Source organism: Aplidium turbinatum, chromosome 4 (genome assembly GCF_918807975.1).
Source record: "Aplidium turbinatum chromosome 4, kaAplTurb1.1, whole genome shotgun sequence".
Lineage (NCBI taxonomy): Eukaryota > Metazoa > Chordata > Ascidiacea > Aplousobranchia > Polyclinidae > Aplidium > Aplidium turbinatum.
In genome coordinates, this window is record NC_137475.1 from 24,886,019 (window position 1) to 24,898,567 (window position 12,549).

Here is a 12,549-nt window from a genome sequence, read left to right on the forward strand (position 1 = left end):
ATTGGCTAGCGTCAAATCCAAGACAATTTAGAACTGCGATCAAACATCAATAAAAGAAAAACAACAGCAATGCAAGATGCTTGCACACAACTAAATCGAAGTAGGCTACAACTTCATAGCAAATATTTTTTTGTAAATTATTGGGGGGATGCTGCCAAAATATTGGGGGATATATCCCCCCATCTCCCCCTACTTCGGCACCACTGTCTGCAATGTTTTGGTTCATTCATGTTACGTCACTATATGCAAAAATCACTCAGAGTCATAACGGCTGCGATGCAATGCAGCCCATGGCCAATTGGCCATGTTTCTCAGAAATAAAGCATTTTTGAATACTCTAAGGTTGAAAACATGTGATACAATGCAGCCTAGGATTTTACAAAAATAACGAATAGTGACAGAGGGAAACATAGTTAGAGTAAGACAATTTATTAATTTCGCTGAAATAACTGCTTTCTTCTACAATGAAAATTATGTAGCCTAAAAGTGTGCAGCAGCCCCAGCAGTCCTTTTGGATGAGCCTCCACTGATTCGGTTTATGCAACCAAGTGTTTCTTACATAATATTTGCATGCAGCGAAGTAGTTGTCAAATGTTTTACAATTTAAAGTTTGTTGCAGCTTTTTTTGATTTGAGATCAGTCGTGGCTGTCATCATTGCCGTAAGCAAGAATTTCTTGAGGGAGCCATTCTGTGGGATTGATAACCGGTGTTTTGGAAGAAAATGCCCTTTTGCTATTAGCCAACGCCACTTAAAATTAACATTTGTCTACACAGCGTATCTTGACGTCACCAGTTTTCAAATGTGAAATTGCTAGACTACTTTCGGAAAATTTTAAACTGATCACAAAAAATATGAAACAGTATAACAAGACGGTGACTGATATATCCAATAATTTTTATTATCGTACATAGTTTGGTTTGGTTGGTTTGGTTTTGAATCTTTATCCTCGGACTGACAAAGCCTTGATAGGTTATTCCTAGTAGTTTCGCATACTTGTAGAGGGTCTTGACGCAGGGCCGTTTACCGAGATTTGTAGAGTGAAGTTTTCCGATTGTTGAAGTGTTCACTAGGTGCCGCTGAATGTAGAGCAGTCCTGAAAGTGCGTTGCTCAAGCGCACACCCCGAGAGTCGAACCAGCGCAGCGTGATCTTGAGTTGGGCACGTAACCACTGAACTAACTGGGCTACATCTTACACATCACTTCCAAACGCCTAGGAAGCTAACCCTTCTTGGTGCAGTCTTGTTTGGGCTGGGCAAATGGACAAGGTAGGACTACTGGCCTGGCAAAACCGACAAGGCAGGTCCGTTTTGCACCGTATGTCTGAAAAACAAATACAATTTCACTTACAGTAGAAAAGTTAAATCTTTTGTAAGGCTATGTAGGCCTGCTGTATGTTTAACTTAATTCATAGGTATACGAAGCCGAGTAACGTGACTCGATTTAACTTAAGTTTTAAAACAGAAAATTTCTGTAGCCCTAAGCCCGTAAACGAACAATGTCCACGTACGAGTGAACAATTTCTAACTTCTTTATTGCTGTAAATTTTGCCGTAAAAGACAAAATCTCGTCAAAAACTCTGTTAAACTTCATCAAGCGCGTTTAAGTGAAAGCAAAACGCCAGGAAAGTGCCACAGGTACTAAAACGATTTAATGAGAGCAGAGGGGGAGAAGGACCAGTATGAATAATGAAGAATCAAATTCTACACGCACCACCACACAGTTTACAATCAGCATGAAACTAATTCAAATACGTCAAACAAGAGTTTACAACAATTTGTTTCCATGCCATTATATTGATTTATTACCTGAAGCTTTTGAGCAATACACCAACTTTCAAAAATCTTTCGTTTTGTAATCAATTTCAACTTTAAGATTATTGTAGCATTGCTCCATGATAATAATTAATTTGTGATATGAAGCTGAAGCCTCATAATTCATTTTTCTCCAATGGTCTCCTGAATGGCAGTACTGAAGCTTATGTCAATGATTGCATGATTGCGATAATATGTTGGTCATAATTGCAGGTTGCATGAACATGTCCAGTGTAATTCTTATTTAAAAAACAGAAATGAATGAATTTTTCATCCGTTTGAAGCAAATCTTTACTGGTGATGAAAAGCTACCTCAACGACGAATAGGAAAGAGAGTCAGTGCAAGTGTTGCAGTAGCTTTCTTGGTGTTCGTTCTCGTGTACCACATGAGCCTTCTGAGCAAGGTGAGTTTCCTAGGATAAGTTCATTAAGTTTTATACCAAGCGCAAATAGAAATATTGTTCTTGCTAGATGTGATGAATGTGTGCTCAATATTCCTACAAATTATTGAAAACCATCTCGAAGTAAGAAAATTTGTAAATTGCAGGTGAATAGACTCAAAATGAGAGAATTTGACTAAAAAAAGCATAAAATTTGCTCAAGTGCAAATTGTTCTCCTACTTTCTCTTGTACAATATAAAAAGTTTTCGTTTTATTTTCATGTCAGCCCGCCTTTAAACTCTTTTGCCAAAGCCACACAATTGTTTCAAATCGTTGCAACATCTAGCGATATTGAAACGAACTAAAAGTAAAAAAATTAGCAAATTGGGTAATATTTTGAACATCTCTATTTCTTTCACCATAAATCGAGTAACGAAGCAGCATCACTAAAACGTTTGTAAAATTGGGCAAGTAGAACACACACAGCTTTAGTCGATTCCTTTTTTATTGCATTTGCTGAGCACAAAAAATAACTTAAAACTAGTCGCTTAGAATGTGAAATTAAAGCGTTTTCACTTTTCGCAAAGCGATATCTGATATTGCGTACTTTTACTGGTTTTGTTTTGTTTTTGATAAGTGCAAACAGTACAATAGATGTAAAACAGTTTGCGCGAGACCTTAAAAAGGGCCATAAACTGACGAAACGGACAGCAGTGTTTTTAAATTTTAATTGTCATTCAATTATCATTTATCAATTTGGAATACAAATTTTGTTAGTCGCCGTCGTCGTGTGAGCGTCTGGGGCCGAGGGTCTATCCTTTTACCACCCCAGATTCACGATGTTCCCGGACTACACTGGAAGGCTACTAGAGAGCAGCCAGTCTTTGGTTTCATCATCCATGATACGCAGACCTTCCACTCCGTTAGGTGGCTTGAAGATGGAGCAGTCATTGATGATGTGGTCTGCGGTCTGTTCCTCGGCACCACATTCACAGGAGGAGGAAGAGGCCATTCCCCATTGGTGCATGGTTGAGCAGAAAAGCCCGACGCCCGTACGGAGACGGTTAAGGCGCACCCATGCCTGTCCAGGTGTTTAAAGTCGTGACCAGCTGCCTCCTCAAACGCAAGAAGAAGACCATCCATGCTCCATCAGAGCTGATGGTCTGAAAACTTTTAAAAATATAACTGCTTGGCAGCTGAAATTATGCCCAGACATCCAATCCGGTTGTACACGACCGAAGTATTATGTTTAGAACTTTTGAATTTATTGTTGCTACAATTGGATGCAATTTTGTCATAGTTAATAGATCTTCTATTTTGCTTTTCATGATGCAATTTTGGAAAGTGGTGAGTTTTTGTCAATTGTTTTCTGATGTAATCACAACATCGCTGGATTATTTCTGTCAGACTACAATTGTCATTAGAAACAATGTTTCTCAATACCATGAACGTCGCTATAATAGTTGGACTACCAATACACGCGTTCTTTAATTTCAAATAAAACCGTTTTATCTGAAAGTGTTTTTTGCGTTATATTTTTCACAGACACCTGTGAAGCATATTCAATTTATTTTTCTTTATATTATTTTGCTTGTCTTGTATCGATGAATAGATATAATTAGACACGGTAAAACTGGAAACTTCATCAAGTAAAGTACCGTACCAGTGAAAAAATATCTGAAACCAAATTATAAAAGAGTAGAGCGGTTACTTTTTCAACCATAAACACATAATTGAGGAACAACACAACATTTAACATATGCACACTGCACAGTCGAAAACGTTTGTATGGTATTTGTTAATATTCTATTTGAATAAGACTATACTGAATAAGCCACACTTGTGTGGCGAAGCCTCTATAAAATTGATTTTTCTTCTTCTTCTTCTTCTTCGTTTGAACCTTCTTCGCCACTCCAAGGGTCGAGGGGCTCTGCCTTTTACCACCCTTGGGCAGTGGCGCGACGCGGTCTAGATGTTTGGGCAGATGTCGAGCAGCCATTCAATTGATTTGTCATCCAGTTCACGCAGACTACGCACACCATTTGGCGCATGGAAGATGGCGCAATTACAAATGGTGTGGTCTACGGTTCGTTCCTCCTTGCCACACTCACAAATCGCGGATGGAGCCATCCCCCATTTGTGCATGTTGGAGCGGAATAGTCCGACGCCAGTACGCAGGCGGTTAAGCCGCACCCAGGCCTTCCTTGGCAAATGCATTCCGGTTGGGTGGTTGCTGGTGTCGGAGATGAAACTTTGGAGTCTTGAGAAGTTCTTCTTCCACTCCGAGCTCCATTGGTAGTCCACCCAGGTAGCCGCACTGATGGATTGGTCTTCAGCGGTTTTCATCAGGAGTTGTGCGGCACGTACAAATGGGTGTCTCGATTTCAGTCGCTGAGGTTTCTCGTTCACAGACTCATAGAGACTTGAGTAGAGCAAGTGGTTGGGGTTCGTAGCGCGACGAGAAAGAGACAGGATAGCTTCTTCGCGACGAAGCTCAGCTGGTTGGATGCCTGCAAGGACAGGGAGATTTTCAGATGGTTTAGGTCGCAGGCATCCTGTCACGATACGCAAGGCGTCGTTAATGGCAGTGTCGATTTGATGGCAGTGGGCACTGCGGCTCCAGACAGGTGCACAGTATTCTGCTGGAGCGTGAACTAGCGCGATGGTGGCAATGTGCAGGGTATCGACTCCGGCTCCCCAGCCTGAGCCGGCCAGAGGTCTTAGCAAAGCTGTGCGTGTTAAGATATTTTTGCGTGGTGACTCCAAATGTTGACGGTGAGTGAGCTACCTGTCCAGGACTACCCCTAGATATTTAGGGTTTGAGCAGAAGGGCAGGGTTTTTCCATCGGTGTTGATCTTGAGCTCACGCTTCGCTTCTCGGTTGTTTAAGTGGAAGGCTGTCGTCACTGTTTTGGTTTCGCTGAGCTTCAGTCTCCATCTCTGGAGGTATGCCGAAAGTGTCGACATGTCCTGGTTTAGAGTCTCTTCTAGTGTATCCCATTGATTCGACAAGTGTAAAATGGCCAAATCATCGGTGTAGGCGTACTTTGCGGATACCTTGATTGGCAAGTCGTGGATGTAGATGTTAAACAGAAGGGTGGCCAAGACAGATCCCTGAGGGACGCCATTCTTAAGGCGTCGTAACCTGCTTGGTTTACCACTTCCGGTGGTGAAGGTAAAGCTTCTGTTGTAAACGAGCTCCATGATCATGCGGACCGTGTGCCTGTCCGGGAGCAGGCGGAGGAGTTTGCAGGTGAGGCCTTGGTGCCATACAGTGTCGTATGCGGCTGTGAGGTCAAGGAACACAGCACCAGCCTTCTTCTTTGCCTCAAAGCAGTCTTCGATGTCTTGAGTCATGAGAGTGACTTGGTCTACAGTAGATCTTCCACGTCGAAAACCAGCTTGTTCCCGGGGCAAGAGTGGGTCTATAATTGGTTCGACTCTAGAGTAGATAAGACGTTCGAAGATTTTAAAAGGGATACAGAGAAGAGATATAGGTCGATAGCTCTTCGGATCCTCTTGTGGCTTATGAGGTTTAGGGATCGCGACTACTTTGGCTCGTCTCCAAATTTTGGGGATTTTGAGTTGGCATAAGCAGGAAGACAGGAATTTGCGCAGCCAAGACTTCATGGCGGTGCCAGCATGGAGTACAAGTTCGGGACAGATGTTATCGGGACCAGGGGCCTTACGGGTCTTAGATGATTGTAGGGCAGCGGTGAACTCATCGGACGTAAATTCACCAGAAATGCTTTCCTCGTCTGGTGTTGGGATTTTCCAGAGATCAGACGTTTCCCTCTTTACAAGTTTGGAGAACTTGCGGTCGCCTATTTTGTACGTCCCGTTTTTCACTAGTTCTGATGCGATGTTATTGGCAGTAACGGGGCATTGGCGGGAAGGGCGTGCTGAACGGCCCGTAAGGTTGTTGACAGTACTCCATGCTATCCGGCTAGAGTGTGTAAAGTCGATAGTGTTGACGGTGTTTTTCCATCGCTCTAGCCTCCGTGAGTCCAGCCGATCAAGCAGTCTTGTTGCGGCTGAGATAGAGGCAGCACCTGGTGAGGCACGAATATAAGAGCTGTATAAAGTTTCGCACTCTGAATCCCAGCACGGCGTGTAGTTCTTTCGGCGGCCGCGAGGGATAGCTTGTTTAGCTGCGGATTTGATAGCACGGCAGAAGTCTTGGTAAGCCTCATCCACGTTGGCGGTAGAAGGTGAGGGTAGTTCCGCCGCGGTTTGATTGGTTATGAGGCTGTAGCGATTCCAATTGGCCTTTCTGAAGTTCTATCGCTTCACTGGTGCACTTGGGATGGGAGAGACAAGCTTAGGGGCAGTGATAAGCGAAGGTCGGTGTTGAGAACGTGGGAACTTCTCTAGCACATGTCTGTCAGGAAGAGAGCTGTCTGTATCCATGCTTGCAAAGGCCAGGTCAGGGTTTGTGCCCGTTCCCCAGCGTCCGGACCAGAAGCTGGCTGGATCTTTTGGATTGTAAAGGAGGGCGAGGTTGTTGTTTGCAGCCCAAACAGTCAGGCATTCTCCGTCGCTGGTGATGTACTTGTAACCCCAGTCGGTGTGCTGGCAGTTAAAGTCACCAGCATAGATACTGGGTGAGGGGAATGCGGTATATAGATGATGGGTTCAGGTGTGAGGATGGTAACTTGTATACATTGATGATGTTGTAATTTTCAATGTTCACACAAACCCATTCTATTTCCTCATTGGCGGAGGAGTTTGCAAGCGTCCAGTTTAAGCTCTCATGGACAAACGTGGCAAGGCCATGCTTCCTGCATTGGGTAAACCCAGCTAGTGAGTAGTGTGGAATTACTAGCTTGTCTGCAGAAGTGCAGTGGGTCTCCTGGAGGAGGATGACAAGAGCTCGGTCCTTATGAGCGAGCTGCTCGATGACATCAATCTTGCTGGATGTGATGTCCTCAGCGTTCAGCTGTAAGATGGTGGGACGAGGGTACTTGTCGACAGTGGAACTGCCGCGCTCTGAAAAGAGCGGTTCTCGTGGGGTCCTGTGCTGAGCGTTCCGGGTCGAGGTTCGGTTTTGACAGTCTTCGTTTCGCATTTTTTATGATGTTACTTACAGGGGGGACCGCGTGAAGGTGACTGTTCTTCACCCTCCATTTTTCTGATTTTCCAAAACATTTTTCTGATTAGTGCGCTACTGTCTACTTTGTTTCAACCATTTTATCACACTATGCATACTCTCACCAATATTATTCAATTTGTACAGCAAAGCAATAATAAAGGAAACATTAACAACACTAAACAAAAACGGAGTAAATTCAATGGTCAAATAGTAAGCAACATACGATACGCAGATGACACTGTCATTCTCGCCGACACAGAAGAAAAACTGCAAGAAAGCATAAACAAAATCAACGAAATCAGTAAAAAATACGTAATAAAACTCAATTTAAAGAAAACAAAGACAATGCTAATCGAAAAAAGCAATGGAAATAATAAAATAAAAGTTAAGCTGAAGAACAATTGGATCAGGTCACCACGTACAGTCGTACAGTCGTACACATACCTAGGGACCCTCATTACACAAGATGGAAGATGCACCAATGATGTAAAAAGAAGAATAGGTCAAGCAAATGCGTCATTTTGGAAATGTAAGGAATTTTTAAGAGGAGATATGAATTTATAATTAAAACTGAGACTTCTATCTTGTTGCAACAAACCAGTCATGTCATATGGAAGTGAAAGTTGGACCTACAGCAAAAAAATTTACAAAAAAATTAATGCTCTTCAACTCTGGTGCTATGCAGAAGAATATTAAAAATATCATGTAAAAAAAACACATTACAAACGAAGCAATTAGAAAGAGAATTGGAGTGCAAGATAGATAGGCAAACGACTTAGCAAAACAAAAGATGAAATTCGCGGGACATATTTTGAGGGGATCAGCAGGACAGCTACATCAATTGGTTATTGGGTTATTGAAGGTATGGTGGAAGGAAAGAAGTGCAGGAGAAGAAGGAGACGAACATGGGGAGATGACATAATACAGTGGGCTGATTTGTCAAGCATTGGAGAAACAAAAAGAGTAGCGAAAAAACGTGACTTGTGGAAGAAAATGACAGCCAACCTTCGGATCGGAGACGACACATGATGATGATGATGCATTCTAATCAGATCATTAGTTAAAGAAAGTTGAATCATAAGAACATTTGATGAAAAGTTTTATATTTTGGAATTTTATTGAGAACTGCAATTTTTCAGGTACACTGAAAGTGATCTTAAAAGTGGTCTTATCTTCAAGATCAAATTCTTTTGATGCTCTGATGTTGATCTCGATCTTGGCAAGATCACTAACATTGGTGATCTTACCCAACTTTGCATGTTCAGTTCAGCAGGCCATAGCCCTAAGAAGGGTCGGAGGTACTACTCTTCAGAGCTGCTTAGGCTACTGTTCAATGTTCATAATCATGAAAGACTTTCAAGGGCTATACCGCTATAGTCAAAGTGGTGGCACTTCGCAACCGACGACATAACTTTTTGCAGAAATGAAATGTTGCAATTGCATCATGTTTTGTTTCGTTGTTTTCGAAAAAAGTTAACAGTTGATACAATAAAGCTGCTCTACTGGAACGATAAACATTCGCGAAATGGCAAAGGTGTTGAATATTGAAAGCACTATTGCTGAAACCAGACGCAATACGAAAAAGCAACCGTTTGATAAACGAAGTTAAAGTAATATATGAAATACTAATTTGGGGGAAGCGTATCCAAACGGTAGTGCCTAAATGAGTAGGTTTTTTATCATTGTCAGGTACTGTGACTAGGAACTTAATTTGCATTGTGGATGTGGAGTTGAATAAATGGTATTATTATTAAAATTTAAAAGTGTTATTGTATTTTGACATTAAACTGTTAAGTTTGGTAACTGTGCCTAATTATTACAGTAGCCTATCTGGCCTATCGAACTTCCACATTTCCAAAGTTTGGAACCATGAATGGAGAGCAGTTGCGAGACCAACCCAATTCACAGTCCTTCCCAATACCAACACCCCACCTGGAGCAGAACTACCCCGAAAAGAATGGGTGAAGCTCAATCGCCTGCGGACTGGAGTGAGCCGTTTCAGCAGCAACATGTTCCAGTGGGGCCTCACCGATTCACCATCTTGTGCGTGTGGCTCAGATTTTCAAACTGCACACCACATTATCTATCAATGTCCTGTATACCGACCACAAGATAGACATGTGGACCTAACAACGCTCGATGAATACACAATCCATTGGCTGCTGCGCCTGGATGTAACAACGTGATCTGTGGCGGCCTCAATCGCAAGAAGAAGAACAGTAGCCTATAAGTCATCGATAAATATACCTAGTTAAAATTAAAACTTTGCATGCATGTCTTAAACCATTACAGTTTTCCCACTTTTTCCTTTTGTTGGTTTTGTTGCCGTATTTTATTTCCACAATATCATTTCTATCGTATTTTGACAAAGAAAAAAAAATAAATTGAAATGTTATGAAGATATCGAAGTTGGAAAACGTGGTCATGAGGATTGCAGCACAAGAAGCAGAACAAAACGTGCAAATCATCTCTGATGACGATTTACAGCCAAAGGTGAACCTTTTTTTCCTTGGTGAAATTAACCTTTAAATTTTAAAGACTAACGTTTAGAAGCACAATACGACTTATCGAAAAGTACAATAAGTGTTGAGTGCAGAATATTAGCCTATGGCCTGTGCATTGGAAAATAAACTTTGTCTAAGCTACGCTTCGTCAATCTGAAGAAACAAATGCAGACCCCGAAATACAGAAACTATAACTTATATTTATCAAGTGTTTCAAAATTTATACCTTCAGTTTTCATCGAATCAAGGTCAAGTTTTCCACGTTTCGATTTTGTGGAATAAAGATGTAAAAAGTATGGCATTATGCGTTTTGAAACGTTTGTTGAACATGATTTTGATTTCTGCTGGAGGTTTTTGAGAATTCGCTTATACTTTTTAAAAGCTTGTTTTATTTGATTTTTTGCACCATCAAACGTTGCTCTAAAACGCAATGTTGGTTAGCCTACCTGAATGAGATTAAACACACATGCAAGTTGCCAACACTCCAAACAGGTTTTATGCAAGTTTGTCGGCTACAAAGTGCAACCCGGCACTGATTCACAGGCCAACAAATGTTTTTTGGAGACGGCATGTGAGCAGGGGCTCCGAGAGGGGTTTCCCCCCTAGCATAACATTGTAAAGGAAAAAGGAAATTTTTTTGTTTCACTTTTAAATAAGGCCTATTTTTGCTACTAAAATAAAAAAGTACCAGCTTAAAAATGAACAAATTTTTGAGTGAAATAGGTAGTTTCAGGTATTTTTCTATCATTGTAGCCTACTGTAGATGCTACTTCATTTGTTTCTCATCAAGAACAAATCGTTGTCGTGTTAAGGTTGGCTATGTTCAACTGATTCAAGCAAAACTAATACGGGATGCGCAACTACGCCCCTAGTGATCATTTTTGACGCCAACTGACGGTACACTTACGCATGGCAGTGATGGCACAGGTAAGCACTTTAATAGCAAAGTTTCAGTAATTGTCAAGAAAACCTGGAGCCAATCAGAAGCTACGTTGTCTGTGACGTAAGAACGTAAAAAACGACAAAATTTCAGTACCCTGTCGAGAGGTATGCAAATACAGACATGAGACATATTGTCTACTATCAACGGTGAAACTGTGCATGATATTGTGGTTGCAGACTGTTTTTAACTAATGTAGGATGTTAGTTACAGTTAGTTTGATCTACAAATTTCTGAGGCTTAGGTTAGCATGACTACAAGGAGTTAAAAGAAGATGTGAGTTTTCAAATTACTAAGGATTTGATTAGTTTATAGTTTGAAGTAGTGGTCTTTAAAGTTCATAAGTTTCAATGTACCAAGTATATAGGCTACAGCAGCTTAATAATTGAAGGGTTTAATTACTAAATATTTGTGGAAGCTTTAAGCTGAAGTAGGCTTGAAATTAGTACCGTAATTGGCAGATGCTACTTAGCCAGCATCATTTCCAAAAACATTGATTGATCGACTAATTCAGTTGACAGTTATTTAAAAAAAAGTCTATAAAGTTGTTTTATTTAGTGATACAACAAAACGGTGATAGGTTTCAATCTGTGATACTCAAAATAGCCACTCCCAAAAATAATTTATAAACAAAGAGCATAATTATTAGCAAGACAAATTTGAGTACCGGTAAGTATGTAGGTTCAGTAATTTAAAGCAACAATGTCACAAAGGTTAAGTCCTGAGATTTAACTTAAAACTAGTTAGGCTGAAGGAAGATACAGCAGAATCAGATACCGTAACTTGTTCCATATTTGGAGAACCTGGTTTGTGACATATAATCTTTTGGTTATGTTATTGACTGGAAATTTGAATCAAACCCCACTGGGAAATGTTTTCCTAGCAGCCTCCACCCTCTACACAGTTATAAACAGTATTTAGGCCACAGCCACACAACAACAACAACCAAAAAAAGTTGGTACGTTTGATATCCATTGAGTGGTCACTTCAAAAATCTCCATTGGGGAATGTTTGAACTTTACAATTTTTTTTTTTTAATTTATATAATTTAAAATGTAATTTATTTATTGCTTTGGACAACAAAAGGGTATAGCCTATGCACTTGTATGTAAAAATTTACCATTGTATGAGTTCCTTCTTGTGTATTTGTAGAATCAAATATAGACATCACTACCTTGGCAACTGACAGACATCCTCAGATAACCAAAATCATGAAAGAGGAATATCCGCAGATATCACAGATATCGCAGTATGATATTTGGCACATGGCTAAGAGTATGTCTAAACATCTCAGCAAGGCAACCAAAAGAGCAGAATGTCATGATCTCAGTCCCAGTCTGCACATGGCAGTTATAAGGATGTTGTTTGTCTCGTTCCTATTAACAGACTGGATACAGGAATTTTACACAGGTGGGTTAAATAGGTTATGCTGTCTTTACACTTTATAATTAGGCTGTGGCTATATTTACACTATATAGTGTATCTGCACATTACACTATATAGTGTTTCTATAAAGTGCTCTGCTTGTGCAAGATATAAATGTACAACATAGCTTCTGATTGGCTCCAGGTTTTCTCGACAGTGTACTGAGATTTTGTTGTTAAAGTGCTTACCGTGTCTTGGCATTTGAGACAGCGCCTCAAGTGGTGGTAGAGTACTTTTGCATGTGTGAGATTATAAATGTACATAAAATCCAAGACTGTGTACCAGAGGAATATGCCCAGTTGTTTGAGTTAGCTGATCGTGGAGGTTTGTCTGCTCCTACAGATGCTCGACTGCACTACATTATTTTCTATATGTTTGTGTAGAGATCCTACC

The 12,549-nt window shown here is 40.7% G+C and overlaps 1 long non-coding RNA gene across 1 annotated transcript; it reads left to right on the forward strand.

The window, feature by feature from the left end:
* The first annotated feature begins 2,038 nt into the window (after positions 1–2,038).
* LOC145769006 (uncharacterized) lies at positions 2,039–9,816 on the forward strand. The gene is made up of 2 exons (XR_014288982.1): positions 2,039–2,218; positions 9,688–9,816. It is a non-coding gene; the product is annotated as an uncharacterized LOC145769006 (long non-coding RNA).
* Positions 9,817–12,549: the final 2,733 nt, after the last annotated feature.